At 34.6% G+C, this 12,762-nt stretch overlaps 2 pseudogenes; both read right to left on the bottom strand.

The window, feature by feature from the left end:
- Positions 33–877, bottom strand: LOC109225819 (annotated as a pseudogene).
- On the bottom strand, positions 9,211–9,982 carry LOC109225820 (annotated as a pseudogene).

Here is a 12,762-nt window from a genome sequence, read left to right as displayed (position 1 = left end):
TGGGGGTGGGGGGGAGGTAGTATATGATCCAGTATGCAAAACATTTCTCTTTGATAAGGTGTACAAAGACATTTCTATATAATTAATTGGTCCCAAAAAAAGGGTTGAAAATATGTCTACAGTTCAATTTGAAGCTCGAAGCCATAGTCCACTACTCTTTTGATGTGATGACCAACAACCCCAGCGCAGCTATCATTATATACTTGACGATTGGCATTTCAGTCATGATAATGGTCACCCAGCCAGCGTAAGGCAAGAACCCAACTGCTCTCCCCATGATGTGATGCCGTTGCAGCCAGCTTTGTCCAGGAGCATAGAGAAGTCTGTCATCCTTCAAATTGTTGTCTCCTTTTGTAAGGACATTAACATTTCCAGTTTCTTGCCGCTCATGAACCTTGATTGCTCGATGAACAATAGGAATTTCACGTCCATCAATAGTAAACACAACAATTTCTCCGGCTCTAATGGGATCCTTGGTCATGTGCAAGAACAAAATGTCACCCCTTTTAAAGCCAGGTTTCATACTTCCTGAAAGCACAACCACCACTGGTGACTCACTCCCAGTTATGCATACTAATCCTTTCCATATTATTAGTGCTGATGTAACAATCATTACCAGACTAACTGCTTCCTTGAGGACTTGTCTCAACCGAATTGACTTTATCGACTCAATCTGCTCTCCCATCCACCCCATCTCTCTCTCTCTCTCTCTCTCTCTTTATGATGGATTTGGGAAGAATATTTCTCTAGCAACATAACCCTAAATCAAAGCTTTTTATCCTGACCTACCCCAGTCCATTATAATTTTAAAGGGATTTTTACCTTCCTATACCATATATGAAACCTTATTACCCTCAATGTTTAAGGTTTGTGTTAATTACATTTCAGCATACCAAATTACCATTTATATACCATAATTCCAATTAGGGGTATAATTAATGCTTCATTTATATTAGATGTTAATTTAGGAGCGTATATTCTCACATTTACCTTTACCCGCCTCTCTCTCCTCCCACCCCCCACACCCCCCACGTTTTACCTTCACTACCTCACGTTTATCATCAGTTGTCCTCTACAGACCCACGATTCTAAAATTTTTTCTCCATTTAATTTCACAAAATCCCAATTTGAAGTTCCATCTGATTCAAGTTGAAGTAATCTTTCTCCCAAATCGAACACGGTGTTGACGTTGCTCAAAGCCGGGGATCATCGGCCCTTCGATCAGATTGTCGCCGACTTTGCCTCCAGCTTCCCTCCCCCTCGCCAATTTTCTGCTTGCATCTCTCTCGCCTTAATCCTTAACGTAAATCTCCCTCGCCAATAATCTTCAAACTATCTACATTGTGTGAAGACTCAATGTAGTTATTGTATATAAATTTTGTAGCTTTTTATCATAATTTTTAGATGTTTACCTCCAAGTTCTATGTAATATTTGTATATAACTGTCAGTTGAATATAAATTACACAACAAAAAATAAGAAATAAATACTCCAATCTTAGAAATGTGTTATCCACAATTAATCTGCAAATTGTCTACAAAATTTTACAAAAACTACAAATTAACTACATTTAACTTACATTATAACTACAATCCGGAAACAATTTACACATGGAAGTTCTTCAAGTTGGAATTGGCTACAACTACATTTCTTGTTTTCTAGACACACAATGTACCGCTTCACACCATCCAACACTGTATGTATATGATCTGTTGAAGCCCTCACCTACATTTTCAGAACAAACACAAAGAAAAAAAATTTACAATATTAAAAATATAGTATCTACAATATATCTACATTTTATCTATAATTTATCTACACATTAACTACAAGCTACAAGTAAACTACAATTTGCCTACAATTTATCTACAATCTGGAGACACTGTATATTAAAATATTTTTTTCCTGCACCAAATAAAGAACTTGTATTCAAATTGTAGATATATGTAAATTTGTAGATAATATCATAAAACTAAAATTCTAAGCATTTTCGAACTACACAAACCTGCATTCTCATCTACCACAATGGCATCAACTTCAAAATCTCTAAATCTGCCATAGTTATCCCAATTCCCATTCAATTTTAGCATTATTGGAATTTTTGACATGATTTCGTGTAGTTGAGAGNAAAAGGCGACTAGGGAATGGAGGCCCTATGTCTAAAATCTCAACTCAGGGATTGGAGCCCTAATATTGGTAAAAGGCGACTAGGAAATGGAGGCCCTATGTCTAAAAACTAATCTCAGGGATTGGAGCCCTAATGTTGGCAAAAGGCGACTAGGGAATGGAGGCCCTATGTCTAAAAACTCAACTTAGGGATTGGAGCCCTAATGTTGGNATGATTTAGTTTAGTTGAGAGAAAAGAGATGAAGAACAGATATAGGTTCGACAATTTGAGTACTGAGGTCGATGAAGAACAATTTTGAATTCTACAATTTGTATTGCGTTGTAGAATTTGTAAAAGCAAATTGAGTACTGGAGCTCCTGAAGCTTGCGTTGTTTTAGAATTGTAGTGAATGAGAGAATTACGCAGCAATGAGATCTCTTTACGTTTCAAAATTCGAATTTAATGTGGAAAGAATCAAACGCAGATTTCGTGCCTTCTTTTTAGCGCGTTTTAAATGGCAGAATCTGCCTAATTATGGATTGGTATATAAATTGTAGTAAAAGTGTGGACTGGGTGGGTAATTAACAAATTATGAACATTTTTGGTAATAATGTTTCATGTATGGTATAGATAGGAAAAAATCCCAATTTTTTAAAAGGTAAATACAGTCCCGACCGGACCCGCCAATGCCTTGTACTGTCGGTGGCATTATAAGTGTTAATATTGAGGCACATGCATCATGACTAGGATACTCATCAACAACGTATTTTTCACGTTTCTGCTGATCTAAAGTAAATTCAAAATGCAGCTCCAAGTTTTGTCCTTCTTTTTACCTTGATGGTTGACATATTCCCTCTCATCATAAGGGCAGTAAAAAAAAAATTAACAAATGCACAGAATTTAGTTGGAGTCAAGATCTTCTAGCTAGCTTCACGAAGGACCTAGGGGTTTCTAAAAATAATGTGAAGTTATATTATTATTCTCTATATCAAATGTGGACTTGATGTGACGTAGCAGTTGAAGTATTGAGCATCCACATAATTATATCTTCACTCTGGATTTACAACCCGAGGTTGGTACGTTACTAGTGATACAAGTATAATATTAATTTGTTAGTGGAAAATGACTAATTTGGCTATTCAGTGGTCTTCTTGTTGAGTTCCTCTCCAGAAAGGAAAACATGGTGAAACCGTGACTGTAAGAGTCATTATTGTATTGAGGTGGTGAATAAGCTTGACTTCCACCTTCTGGAAATTAATTAAGGCACAGCTACTAATATAGCTTTAATTGCAGCTTGTCAATGACTTTAGTGACTTCATAAACCATCCCATTTCATATAATAAGAGCTTCCCCTTTGGGAAAAAAAATCTTATAACCTGGCACTGATCACCAAACTTGGTTATTCTTTTGATCAATTTGTTGGCAAGTTGAGTGAAGCAAAGATTTGTTTTTTTGACAAGTGGGAAATAGGATTAACAATAGGGAGGAAAACTAGCACTATTCAAACATCTGCTATAAGGAGCACCTTTTAGACATAAAACTTCTTAGTAACTAGTGTTAGAACCAGCGATGCGCGAATAATTTTTGACAGAATATTGATCTTATAAAATTATGATCTAATATATCATATTATTTTAATAAATCTTAGTTTTTGTTTCATTGTTTGATATAGTATGCAGAAATATAACAAAATTTATACGAAATCAAAGGATACACAACATATAGTAATCAAATAAATTGTTTGATCCTTATTTATTCTTTATCAAATTAGCAAGTACTTAGTACTATACATTTACTAATGTGACTTTTTAATAACTTCTCAATTGACTTAATATTTTGATACTACTTCTCTTTTAATATAACATAGATATATATTTTCTTACTCTGAAAATATTTTTATTTTTTAAAACTTATGTTATACAGTTCAAAATTCTTCAATGGTCTAAATTTATCAGTAATTTATTTGAGTGTTATTTATTTATTTTTTTGTTTTTTAATTAGTTCAAAATATAAATATCATAAATTATCTTTATCTCCCTATTTTCATACATTCTTTTATACTGTAATATTCAATTAGTTTTCTCATTTGTAGTTTACTAAATAATGTAATTTTTTTTGCTAAATTATAATTTTAAATTCATCAAAAGTATAAAGAGATAAGCCTTTATTATTTTTATAAAAAACCTACCAATATTTTTAATAATTATTTATGTATATATATATATATATATATATATATATATATATATATATATATATATAGACACACACACACACACATACACTATCCTAATAGTATCTTTATATTTATATTTTTTATTATGAAATTAAGAGTTCTATTTATTAATAAAATTTTAATTAGTATATATATTTTTACGCTATCGCTTGAATTTTTTATTTTCATTACTCCTTTATAACTATTTGATTATTATGATTTTAGTTATGTGTATATGTATAATTTTTCTCATCATAATTCTAATTATAAGTCTTATATATTTATATTTTCCTGCAAATTTATATATATTTTTCCTCGCTTATCTAATTGTATTATCCATTACTTAATATAATTAAACTGTCAGATGAATTTTTAGTAAATTATCAGTTCAATATAATACAATGTAAATTTGTATTACTCCTGAAATTTAACTTGACTTATTCTGTATGACTTTCTCATAATTATTTCGATATTTGAATTTATCAATAATATTTTCAAATATTATTTATTTAGTTAATTTTATCAAATAAACTTAAAGTGTGGATAGAATCACATTGTATCTATTCTCCTCTTTATACATTAGTTTTTGTTCTACAATATTTTGATTTTTTTTCATTTAGTGTTTATCTATAATACGAATATTATTGTATTATTTTTCTACATGGATGGTGTTGAATTAGCTCAAAGGTTAAACAGATAAGCCCTTTTAATATATGTCCTAAATCTACTAAATTGTAATAATAATAATAATTATTTTTATATTATTTTCAATATGAAATTGAATTGAATTCTTCTTCCCATTTGTACTTAATATGAAAGTTTTTTTTTTTTTTTAATAACACTAATACATACGTTACACCTCTTTTGAATGACCCCTTGCCCGAAAAATCATTTCCTTCTTTCACACCCAACCAAAACCGGTTCTTTTTTTCCAAACCAAAATCAACCATGTCTCACCCGGAATCATCCGCTCCAAATATCCCATAAGTGAACCCAACCCCGTCACATTCTAAAATTCTAACTCCATCTGAATCAAAACCCCACTAAGTCTTTGGTAGATTTTGATGAGACTTTTAACTGAAGGTAGATCTAATATTCTAGAGAGTGAGGCTAAAATTATTGCTGGATTTGTAGAAGCCTTGAAGGATGGAGGAAGTGATAAAAGAAATCAGGGAGAATTGGTGAATGTGTTGGAAAATGGGAAAGTGAATGAAGGACCTGGTCCTTCTAATCTTTCTCACTATGTTGATTCTGAAGATGATCTTCTTGAGCTCTGTGTTTAAATGAACTTTTGATCTAATAAAAAGGATTGGTGAAAAGTAGGCTGATTGATGATGAAGTGGCGTCACATATTGATGTGGTGAATATGGAGGATGAGGAGAATGAAGTGGAAAAATCTTCACTTATGAGAAAGAATTCGAAGAACAGCAAAATGGAGTAAAGAAAGCCGGCTGAGAAAAATGTAACAAATGATAAGGGTGAACAGATTGAGAAGGGAGGCCCAACCACTCAGGAAAAGAAATGGTAGTGTGAGCGAGGAGCATGCTTGGCTTTGTGAAGTAACAAGGTTCTTAAATGGAGTTCTAACTTTATGAACTCTAAATCCAAGCATGTCCATCAGCCTAGATGCAGCATGAATACCTCTTGATATTTGCAGTTACAGATTTATATGTGGCTCCTTCACATCTTAAAGGTGCAGAGGCAACTGTTCGCAAGGGCATTCCAATTTTCTAGCAATTTGGTTGGTATTTCAAAAGTGTTTTGCTATACGTGCTCCTCTGGTTTCTTTCTTAATTAAATTTTGGCTTTCTTGATTTTGCCAAATGTTCACCTTTTTAGAATGTAAACTTGTGTAGTTCACGCGTTAATTTACTTTTGTGTGACTCACTTCTACTAGTATTCACGGTGAACTAGATGCTCATTGCCTATTGTTGAAGAATTTCTGCCGATGAATTTTTTTTTTTGGGGAGAGTAGAAAAATTAAAAATTGAAGGATTGCGTATAGGTGTTCGTAACACGCAGCGGAAGACAATAACAATTTTATCTTTTCGTGTTTAAAATTTATTTATATGTCAAAGATCGGATCTGAGAGTGAAGAGAGTCTTGTTTCAAAATTCTTCGATAGTACGAAGACTCTATGCGTATCCATACCGAGATCGATCCTTGCTATCAACTCTTTGATCAATGAAACACGCGAACAAATTGAACGAAGAATATTGTGTTGAAATTTTTCTCAAAATCTCAACTAAAAGAACAAGAAACACTTTTCTTGTAATTGTATTTTCTTTCTTGGCTTTGTATTGTATTCTCACTTTCACAAAGTGATTTTTCTTCTCAAGATTTAATAATACGGCAAATTTTCTCCATCACCCTTTTTATAGCATCACCTATAAATATTTTTCCTATTTGATTGAGGTAATGATTTACTTAGGGTAAAAGTTTATTTTTGATGATGGAATTTTCTATAAAAATTCGAATCCCATTCTCAAAGGGATTGAAGTGCCGAAGTACGCTACTTAGTCCAATTGGACTTTCACGTCTTTACAATTCCAATTCCAAATTGGAGAATAAATTAATATTATATATAACCTTTATATAAATCAATAAAAATTTATATTATATATATCACATATATATTTCAACTAAGAGAAATAATTTAATTTTTCTATTCCAAATAGAAAACTTCAATTTGTTCACAATATTAGTTATATCCTCTGTGCTAGTAAAGAATATAATAATATTTCATTTGGACTAATAACTAAATTTGTCTGACTAATTAAATTTATTAATTTAATTACCAAACAATAAAATAATTAATCCTTTAGTAAAGATCAGAACACTCGTTAGTGTGCGTCCCCATAGGTTCAATACTAAGCCGGTAGTAAATTGATCATATCAATATACTAATCAAGGGTGACGTCTAGCAACACTCCTTAACGACCGGATAGCATGAAGTATACAATTTAGGGATAATTTCACTTAAGTACAACTCACACACCTGATTTGCAACATAATAGCCTAGATATCACATCGCAAATCTATAGCCCAAAAATAATAGGCTAATTCCCGAAAAAACAGCTTATTTCACACAATCAACATATTATCTGAAGGTAAGAAATTCAAACACCTTTATGTGCAATTGCTGAAGCAATCCAACAGGATAAAAGAAAAATAAAAAATTGATAAATGAATTGTAGAATTCCTCCAACGCGTACAAATCTGTTTCATATAGCACATACACGAAAAAGAAGAAGAGAAGGAAGTGTCAAACTTCTGTAGAGACCTCTTACACGCTAACAATGTATATACATCCTTATAAACTGAAAAAATATATATTTATACAACATTATACACAAATATACACATTTATACACAATTATACAATACTGTATAACTTGTATAAACATGTATAATAGTGTATAAGAGGTGTCTGTATACCCATATACACAATTATACACTATTATACAGTGTCGATACAACCTGCTACATAGTTATGATTTTCCAGAACTTCAAACTTCAGAATCTTCCAAAATTACCAGAACTTCAAACTTCAAAATCTTCCAAAATTAGTGGTTGTTTGTTGGTGCAAATCAAGTTTGAGAGCTATTTACTTTCAGATCTGTGTGTATTTTCATGTTTCTTTCAAAAATCTTCTTCGTTCTTCTGCTTGCCACCATGGACGACGGAGTCTTTCTTCGAGCCTTCTTCGAGCCATTAATGGCAGAATTGCGTAGGGGGTAAAGGAGGGGAATAGTGGGGGCTAGGTTAAGAGAGGATGAGAGATCTATGTGGGTTAGAGAGAAAGGAGTGAGAGGCGGTGAGAGAGAGAAGGGAATGAAGAAAGAAGAAAATAATAAAAACCCTAAAAGTATGTCTTTAATAGTGAGCTAAAGGCTGAAAAGTTTCTTTCAAGTTATGTACAACATGGGCTATATAGGGTAAGAGCTTTAAATGTGGGCCATTTTCGGTCGGGCTATTAGGCCAAGTGACATGGGCTGTAATTCTTTCTACAATTTACTCTCAAGAACCAGTAGAAGAATAATGTAGTAATTCTTTCTGTCCTTATAGCTCTGGATCACCCTAGGATATGGTTCAACTGTCAAATCCTAATAGGCGACCAACTATGTGTTCATGTCAAATATAATCGACCATTGAATAACCTAAGAAACTCATTTCTTCTTTCATTCAATTGCCCTGGCCAAGGTCTTAATTTGGTCGTTTATAATTCATGACAACATGGAGCTTAAACTCATTACCAAGAGTTGACAGATTCCATCTTGATCAATCACTAATTCTACAAGCATTTAATCATACCCAATATCCTTTCAACTATCGCCCTAGGGCCATAGGTGTCTGGTATCAAAGCACAATAAATAACTTGTCAATTACTATGACGATCTCAGGTCAAACGAAACTTTTACATTACATTCTTCAAGAGAATATCCTATTGACAGTTTATGGTAATTCTAACCATTAGGAATTATCCAATGAGTCAGTTCAATGATCATATCTCTATATGCATCATCTATCTATGTAATTTAGTTAATGAGATCAACTAATCTTTATCCCATAAAGACGATCACATAAATATTGATCTAACAGGATTACTAATGTCCAAATTAATAATCCTACGGTCAAGAACAAATTTAGATTAAATTATAAGAAACTTTACTCTCATTATCATGATCTCCATCACAATGTCAAGTCTCAAAACTTAATCAAGGACCTTATCAAATTAATCAAGCAATTAATAACAATGATAAAAGAATATCAAATGCCATATATATTTTATATCAAATAACGTTCACAAAAAATATGTTCAAATCATCAAATATGATATTGGATCTAGGGCATATCTACTATATTCCTAACAAATATATGATCCAGTATGCAAAACAATTCTCTTTGATTGGTGTACAAAGACATTTCTGTATAACTGGTCCAAAAAAAAAGAGTTGAAAATATGTCGATGGGATGCACTTCAATTTCAAGCTCGAAGCCATAATCCCAGCGCAGCTATCATTATATACTTGACGATAGGCATTTCAGTCATGATAATGGTCACCCAGCCAGCGTAAGGCAAGAACCCAACTGCTCTCCCCATGATGTGATGCCGTTGCAACCAGCTTTGTCCAGGAGCATAGAGAAGTCTGTCATCCTTCAAATTGTTGTCTCCTTTTGTAAGGACATCAACATTTCCAGTTTCTTGCCGCTCATGAACCTTGATTGCTCGATGAACAATAGGAATTTCACGTCCATCAATAGTAAACACAACAATTTCTCCGGCCCTAATGGGATCCTTGGTCATGTGCAAGAACAAAATGTCACCCCTTTTAAAGCCAGGTTCCATACTTCCTGAAAGCACAACCACCACTGGTAACTCACTCCCACTTATCCATAGTATTATTGCTGATGTAACAATCATTCCCAGACTAACTGCTTCGTTGAGGCCTTGTCTCAACCGAATTGACTTTATAGACTCCATCTGCTCTCCCATCCACCCCATCACTCTCTCTCTCTCTCTCAAATATTTCAACTTCTTATGATGGATTTGGCAAGAATATTTCTCTAGCAACGTAACCCTAAATGAAAGCTTTTTATCTTGACCTACCCCGGCCCGTTATAATATTTTAAAGGTAAACAGAGTCCCGATCCAACCCGCCAATGCCTTGTATTGTCAGTGGCAGTTACTATAAATTAAACTGTTGTGGCACATGCATCATGACTAGTGGCTTTAATCTAGCTTTAATTACAGCTTGTCAATGGCTTAACTAGTGGCTTCATGAACCACCTAAACGCTGGGAAAGAAAAATATTAAAACTTCTTGCTCTTGGTGCTTGGTTGACCTTTTGTTTTGTTTTATAAACAACAAGTTGTTCAAATTTTGAAGTAAGCCCCAACTTAATCTCTCGTTTTTTAAAAATAAATCGACAATACCTTCAATCGCAATTCTCCAAGACAAGATATTCGTGTGGTGGTATGCTGTTGATTTGAGGTATTGTGGGTGTATACGGTCGAAATCAGGTATGCCCGCTTTTACGGGCTCGAAGATTCGCTTCAAGCCCGAGTTCAGGATAGACCGAGTTCAAGCCCGATGGACCAAGCTCGAGCCCGATGACAGAGTACAAGGCTCGAAGATCGAAGTACGCAATGAGCACCTAAGTCGAGTGATCACGCCCAACTATGCCTTAAAAAAAGGACAATGCGGTCGTTGCAAATATAATACGGTTTAAGTCCGGAGTCGAATCCCACAGAGAACTAAGGTTTAGCTACAACTGTTCACTATCACCAAGAAGACAAACTTGAATAATTTCTAACTTATAGATATTAAGATTCTTCTGTTTAACTAATTAACTAACAAATTAAAATAGTAAATTAACAACTAACGATACTGAGGGTTAGAGAAAAGATTAAGGCGGTCTAGAGTTATGATTTCCCCTATTGTCGGAATCCTTCCCGCTATGTCTTCTATAATTTCGCCTAAGTATTCTCTACCGATCATGAGCACTCTTATTACCGTAAATCTCTCCCGAGTAATTACGACAATTTACTAGATGCACTCTCCCGAGCTACGCTAGCTGGCTTTTAATACAGCTCACTTCAGATCGCACCCAAGGCTTCGTTATCCCTAATCCCGCCTTTAAACCCTCGGTTATTGATCCCTCATATACTCTGGGAGTGGTGTTGTTCAACAATTACCTAAATATGCACTCTCTCCCGAGTTATGCACACTAAATAGGCACAGCTAATTGAGAGCTCTTCAACCAACCACAATAGAAACGTAGATAAACAATAGAGAAAAGCTATGGCTCAATTATATAAAAACATAACAAGAATTTATCCTACAAAAGGTTCTATCAAAACTCTAGACAACAAATTAGCTATTCATAATAGTATGTAAAACTACAATACTAAAAGTCATAACCAACAATGAAAAATAGGAAGAGGAAGGAAAAACTCGTAGAAGAATTCTCCGCCTTGATCCCAATGTGTTCTTGCCTCCAAGGGTGTTGTCTAACCCTAAAGTAGTGTCTCTCCGCCTCCCTAGGTCTAATTTGTGTCCAAAATATGTCCCCTTCTTGTTCTTGGCCGGCCTCCTTTGTTATATAGGGTTTAGGACTTAAAATCCCATGTTTTGCACTTTAGTCCCTGAAATTTTCGCTTCCTGCCGCGGTTTTGCCGCGGTCTGATTCTTCAGTTGTCCGCGAGTACACTCTGCCGCGGTTCTGCCACGGTCGCGGCAAAACCGCGGTTTTTCACCCTGTTCCATTTAGAATTTGGAAAAATGTAAAACATGAAAATTGTAGCCCTTTGAGTTAGCTTTCCAACCATATATTGTGGAGCCCAAATGGAGTTATGAGCAAAAAGTTATATCAATTTTACTAGACAGTGTGCAATATACCTCCTCAAGTCTTCGTTCGTACTTAATTATCAAATTTGACCTCCGAACACGATCCCGGCTTAATTCCTTGAGCTTTTACTCAGACTTCAAAGCTTCAAATCACTTAAATTCATTCCATAACATATATATAGCTCGGAATCACACCTGCAAGGCATAAAACACACAATTAGTGCAAAACACTAGCGATTAAAGCGCAAACTCAATTAAAGTGCAGTAAATTCGAGTGTAATAAGCGACTAAAATATGCAATTATAGCCTATCATCAGTCATCAAACGTGTGCCTCACCTCAATATAGCACCACGATGTGCAAATCCGGGGTTTCAAACCCTCAGAACATCATTTACAATCATTACTCACCTCGATTCGGTCCAAACTCTAGCCCGCGATGCCTTTGCCCGCACGAATCGACCTTCGGATGCTCCAAATCTAGCCACAATCAGTACATAATCAATAAAATATGCTAAGGTAATGAAGCCCACTCGAAAATATCCAATTCACATCAAAAATCCCGAAATCGCTCAAACCCGGCCCACGGGCCCACGTCTCGGAATCTGACAAAAATTACCTTAATAGAATCCTCGTCCTCACACGAGTCTATACATACCAAGAACACCAAAATCCATCCACAAATGACCCTTCAAATCCCAAATTTTAGGTCTCCAATTTCAAGCTCTAGTTCTTCAATTTTAGGCTTAGATTCCATGATTTACTAGGTGGAATTCACATAATAATCGAGTATTGAGTTCAAAAATCTTACCTCCAAGTGATTCTCCTTAAATCCCTCTTCAATCCTCTTCAAAAAGCTTCAAAATTGACCAACAATGGAGGAACTTAGCCTCAAATTTGCGGAAATGAGCTTTTAAAACATTCTACCCAGCTCCTATTTTTCCTTCATCGCGATCGCGGGAAATCCTTCGCGATCGCGAAGCACAAATACGCAGCTCTCAAAATTTACTCTACGCAAACGCATAAAACACACTGCGAACGTGATGCTCAGCATTTTTACACTACACGATCGCGGACCCACTGCCGTGTTCG

The sequence above is a fragment of the Nicotiana attenuata genome, chromosome 5 (genome assembly GCF_001879085.1).
Source record: "Nicotiana attenuata strain UT chromosome 5, NIATTr2, whole genome shotgun sequence".
Taxonomy (NCBI): domain Eukaryota; kingdom Viridiplantae; phylum Streptophyta; class Magnoliopsida; order Solanales; family Solanaceae; genus Nicotiana; species Nicotiana attenuata.
The sequence above is the reverse complement of the archived record's forward strand: the minus strand, read 5'-3'. Positions and strand labels throughout refer to the sequence as shown.